Source organism: Panicum virgatum, chromosome 7K (genome assembly GCF_016808335.1).
Source record: "Panicum virgatum strain AP13 chromosome 7K, P.virgatum_v5, whole genome shotgun sequence".
NCBI lineage: Eukaryota > Viridiplantae > Streptophyta > Magnoliopsida > Poales > Poaceae > Panicum > Panicum virgatum.
Window position 1 is genome coordinate 41103730 of NC_053142.1, and position 6163 is coordinate 41109892.

General features: G+C 43.7%; 1 non-coding gene across 1 annotated transcript; it reads right to left on the reverse strand.

Annotated features, from left to right (window-relative positions):
• Positions 1–6056: 6056 nt before the first annotated feature.
• On the reverse strand, positions 6057–6163 carry LOC120643221. The gene has a single exon (XR_005662911.1). It is a non-coding gene; the product is annotated as a small nucleolar RNA R71 (small nucleolar RNA).

A 6163-nucleotide genomic window follows, 5' to 3' on the forward strand; every position in this document is an offset into this window, starting at 1 on the left:
GAGGGGTAAAGGTGTGGAAAATTAGTCAACCTTCTAACTAAAGTTTAGTCTATCAGTAGTTCTTTAAAACCAGCTAATGAGGATTAAATTCTGGCATCTGATTGTAAAATACCAAAATATCCTCCTCTAAACGTTGTCACACGCATGGCACAAGTGTATAAGTGATTTTACTCAGTAATACATCTAAAATTTAGCCCATATATCCAAACAGAATAGTGCTAATTTTAGTCGGCTAAAGTTTAGACGTCTAAACTTTAGCCATGACTAAACTTTAGTTTTAGTCCGTTCAAACATGTCATTTTTCAAATAATCTATGAATTATAAATAAAATTAAACGATTGCCCGGCACAAGAAGACCGCGTACCTAAACATAAGAAAACAACAACAGATGAATAAAATAAACAAAATATTGTTTGACTTGAGGTCCCAACCTTTGTTTTAATATAACCTTTTATTTAATGCATGCCATTTTAACTTGCTCTTACAGGGAGTCAAACTAAGATCTATTGGATGATACTAAGATGCTCTAACAATTAGGCTAGAGATTTTTTTGCTAAATAATAATCAAGATATTCAAGGCACAAATAAAAATCCACTGTTTAAGTTACAAGTTGTAGTCTTCAAAAACACCACTAACACATATATATTTTGGAAATGACAAGCGTCTATTCAAGGTGACTCCTTACTACAGTTAATCATCAAACCATCAAACATAGGTATTACGTGCTACAATAAAATAGTTAAAGTGACCCAATATAGAATTCAATCCTCAAATTTTGATATTAGAAATTAAAGTATTAAAAAATGTCAAAGTGATATGGAATAAAGCAACTTAGAAATCGATGATTGATATGAAAGGCTATACACACAAAGCTGCAGATAGTATTTAACTAGAGCAAATTAGAGGTAAAAAAATACCAAGTTAAAGTAAAAAAACAAAATAATTGTAGACAAAAAACAAACTAGCTACCCGCGGCATTAGCGCGGGCCATCTTACTAGTTTTTTATATCTAGAAAGTTATAAAATTGTGTATATAATTTTTATGTCCTAAATTTTTCTAAACATCTTTCCAGTAGTTATAGAAGTTATGAACAAAACTTTTGGGCATAACTTACCCTCATAATTTTTCAGAATAACTTCTTAGTGATAATTCATCACAAGTTTACATGAAGATGGTGCCAGCGAAGCTGCGAGTAAAATTATCGTATATTTTTATAACACAACCTTTATAGATAATTTGTGCAAGTAATTGACGTCATTGTAAATTTACGCACACAACTTATTCTGCACAACTTTGTGCATAACTCTTTCTAGACAAACTTTAGCCACATAGCTAATGCTTGTAACTACCCACATGTTAAATATTGAAGATACGGGAAAATGGAAGAAAAGAAATAGAAATGGAAGAAAATAGTTCATGTACTAAGGCCACTCCCACTCCCAATGGGAGTTTCATAGGAGTTTCATGCACATTAGTTAGCATGTCATGTAGGATTATACGATGACATGACATAAAATTTAAGATGAAAGAGAAGAAAACAGTTTCATCTAGATGAGACTCTCTCTACACGAATACCAACACTATGTGATTCTTAAAACTAAATGTAACATAGATTTCATGAAACCACAACATGAAATTATGTATTGGGAGGGATAGTTTCAAATATTGTTTTATAATCTTCTTGCTTGCACGACTATTTTAGAAACATCAATATGAAACACTCCACTGGGATTAGCCTAATGCTTGCCACCTGTTGAGAAGTAAAAACATGATAGAAAATCCAGGGGGTGGGGGATTAATGAGGTGGAGCCCACAGAGGTGGAGAGCATCACCCGCCAGTAGAAGTTAGCGAGCAATGGCTGAAATTCCTCCCCGGCTCGTCCTGCTCCGTTGCGGTGCCAGTGTCTAACTCCGGGAACCGGGGACGGGGGGAGGTGGCTGATGCAGTCGTGCCGATGTGCGGCGACGGCGTGGCATTATCTCCCACTCAGCGCAGAGTGCACAACGCGCCCTACCTTTGGGCGGTTCGGGAGCAAACAACCACACGCCCGCGCCCCCGCCTTTTTTTTTGCTTTTTAGCCCTTCGCGCAAAAGAAATTCACAAATAGACCCCTGGGGAAACATTTCCCATTTCTGGACCCTAGGGTCAGCGCCAAAGCTCGTGGCGCCGAGCTTTAACGTCTCAGCGCTGTGACCCATGGCGCCGGGCCTGCTGCCAACGTGCCGTCCGCTTCAACGTGGCTGCTAACATGGCCTTATATCTCGGCGCCAAATCACATGGCGCCGACCTCGGCGCTAAGATTTGTGGCGCCGAGTTTGGTGCCGTAGATCTTGGCGTCGAGGTACAATATTTATACAACCCCCACCTTTCTTCCCTGAGCTTCCATCCATTCTTTCACCATCTTCTCGGTAATTTTCTCAACTCCCACTTGGCGAACCATCTCAATCGAGAAATTGGACCTTGGAAACTCCGACTGGAACCGCAAATTTGCAAGAGCAAGGTATCCTCTATCTCCTCCTATATTTTCACACATAGATTTGGTATACAATAGGTTAATTATTGAAATCATTGTTCGTCATTTGGCGCACCACACTATAGCGCCAATGTCTTCGTCAGGATCAACCTATATTCCATGGAGCAAATGTAAAGCCACCATATCCGAAGGAATTGATGTGCCAATGTGCTTATGTGGTTCGTTGTGCAAGTTCATGAAATCAGAGATTTTAGGAGATGACTACGACATGAGATTCTTTATGTGTGACAACTACGAATATGATCCACCTAAGCGATACGGCAAAGACTGGGCTAAGGTAGCACCGGAACATAAGCTCTTTGTCTTTGTCACTCTTACATTGTGCTATGATTCTAACTTTTGTTGGACAAAGTCTCCTCCGCTTCTTTGTGATTTTGTGCAGTGGTTCGACACCGAGCAGTCGCAACAGGCAAAGGACTTTGTGGAACAACAAGCAAGGTGGGCTACGGAACGTTGGCACCGAATGAAGCAAGAGGAATAGCAAGAGGAGAAGCGCAAGAAAGATCAAGAAGAGATCCGCAAGAGGATAGAGGAGGTGGATCGTAAGGCGGCGGCGGAACGTGAAGCTGACAGGGAGAGAAAGTGAGAGAGGGCACGCCGTGCGAAGGAAGCTGGCCCGAAGAATTAGGAAGGGCAAATATCATCGGTGCAATCAGTAGGGTAGTACCATGTAATTCCGGTATTTACATTCCCGAAGGCATGGTAGGTTTAGATGCAACAAGAAATTACCTTATCGTGTGCACATGCCACTGCAGTTAGTTGTTTATGTTGTCTGTTGAGAGCTTGACTGTGTGTTGTAACTTGTACCATTAATTTGCAGTGCTAGCCGGGAATCTATGAAACCTTTGAACTTGTCTTAAATATTTTCGGAGCATTTCAGGTCACTAGAATACTGCATACCATAATGTAAAGCACACATTACATATAATGGTAAGAATTAAGAACTAGTGTAAACCATCGGGATTACATCATAATACAATGGTAATGAAACACACATGACACATGCAATGGCATGGCAGAACTCATTGCAAACTACGGTAAACAGATTCTGAACTAACCTAACATGCTTTAGGTAATTTAAGAAAACCCAACAAACACAACGATGCAGCATGTCCCTAGCACTAGGGTAGTCCTAGTAGACGTACCCCCACATAGCAAACTGCGTTGAGCCTTCTCCGCAGTATCCACTGTTGACGGCCATTATTTCACGTTCTGGCCGTCAACTTCTCGGGAATAAACGAGCTTTACATTTTGTTCCATTCATATTTTGTTTAATTCTAATAAGTTCCAGGAGTTTTGGATGAGTTCTGATTTCAGGAGAATACATGACAAAAAGGGACGAATTTGGGCCAAAACCCAGGCTGATCGGCCTATCCTAGGCCGGCTGGCCTGGCACCCCTACAAACCCTGCCACGTCTTCGATCCAGGGGCATTGTCATGGACTCAAGTGTATCTGAGCCAAGGATTGGATGTCAGTTTGATCGAATAGACCGAAAGGCTTGCACAAGGATCAAAGGCCCCACCATTCAGCGCAAAGACTTGTCCAAGTCAGCAATCCACCTCCCTGGAAGATCACAAGCGTCCACTAGCAACGTTGGTGCAACAGAGGGCCGAGAGGAGCCAGAGGGAGGCCGGCCGGCCTCCCCTAGGCTGGCCGGCCTGGTCTTGTCTGCTTTCGGGCAACGCAAGCTACACCGACTCCAGGAGGCAATCAGGGACGTCCAAGCAAAGGCGGTGGCCAGATGGCCAAAATCCTAGGCCGGCCGGCCCCACTCTGCAGCCACTCATGCTCTGGCTTCGTGTGAAGGTTAAGCACAACTGTCACAACCGCCTCCAACCGACGCCACATGCCTCACCTGCTTAGATCCGACCTTGGAAGGGCTATAAATAGAGCACTCATCTCTCACTTGTAACACACACCTTGGAGCTCATTTCTCTCTTCACTTTCTAGAGTAGGATTAGTAGTTTGGGAGTTAGAGTCGAGTCGAGCTTGCTCGGGATTCTGGAGTCCTCGGAAGTCTGGTAAGACTCTTGTATCTTTCTTTCGAAGTTATCAATATAAGTTATCTTCTCTACTTTTCTGAGTCAACTTTACTTTCCGCTTTCTTTTATCTTCTCGAGTCTGAGTGTTCAGCTCGAGCGCGGAAGTTTTATCCTTTAGCTTAGGCTAAGTTATCTCCCTGATATTCGGGAATTTATCTTACGGGTTTTCTCGCCCGGACTAGAGTATCTCAAGTTAGTGCTCTAGGTTGAGGGGGATTTCTCTCAAAGACCTCGAGAGAAATCCTAACACCGAGTGTAGACGTGGTGTCTGAGCTTAGTGTTAGCTAGAAAGTGTGTTCCACCCCATGGTATTGTTGTGGTAGGCGGCAGGTGGTGACAGCCATGTCCGTCCCTTGTAGTCCACCACGTTCGGGTGTTTTCATAGCAGTAGTGCCGACTGCCGTTGGACTCCCTTCTCATCCCATTCTGAGTTCTTCCCTGAGGCCGCCGAAGTAAGCTCTTCTTTCCCGAGGATTAGTTAGATATTTAGTCTGATCTAGAGAGGCTAGCTCGATAGTTCAGAAGTGTATCAGGTGTCTTATCTCGCTCATTGTCCTCCCAACTGCTACCTCTCTAAGAAATTGAGTCTCCGTGTGTCACTCGGTCATAGACTGGCCATTTATCTTATCTTTGTATCTGGCTTACCCCCGTCTAAATTAGGCGGTTGATCAAACTAGTACAGTTATCATTCGATTTACGATACTCTTTACCATAGTGCTTCCCTGAGGAAAAATACGATACCCTGGAATACTCCATGGTGAAGTGCTACAGCTGTGATTCTGTGCGCTTGCGGAATTAATATTCTATTGGGGCATAAGAAACGCCAACAAGCATTTCTGGCGCCATTGCCGGGGAAGCAATTGGCTAAAGATATCATAAATAGTCTGATAGACTTTACTAGTTTGTCACCGCTAATCTTAGCGGGCTTACCATTGCTCTCTCTATCTTCTTGATTGTTGCAGAGCAGTGCATGACCGGTTTCAACTTACCAAGTAACTTCAATCCGAACCCGGAAAGAATTGGGAGAATCGTGAGACGCCGCGTCGTCCCACCTCAGAAAAGACTTACCTTGCCCATTAGTTTACCATCCACTTCAGTCGCATCATCCATGGCCCAGAAGTCTCTTCGTCAGTACTCGGCCCCGTCCAGTAGCCACATTCCCTCTGGACTGAACCAAGACCAAGCCGGCAATGACAGCTTTGAGCTAAAGACTGGACTGGTGAACATGGTTCAAGCTAGTCCGTTCTGTGGAAAGGCATCCGAGGATGCCAATGCCCATCTCCAGAATTTTCTGGAGGTGAGTAACACCATCAACCCCAAAGGTACTACGATGGATATCGTCCGCCTTCAGTTATTCCCGTTCTCACTGCTCGGGAAGACCAAGACGTGGTTTTACTCCAACAAAGAGGCTTTCACCACATGGGAAGCTTGTTCAAATGCATTCCTGGCCAAGTACTTTCCGGTGGGCAAGACCAACGCCCTCCTGAACAAAATCTCCTGTATTCAGCAACTACCGGATGAGACCATCCCAAAGGCCTGGGAGCGTCTGCAGGAATACATTCTGGCATGCCCACACCATGGCAT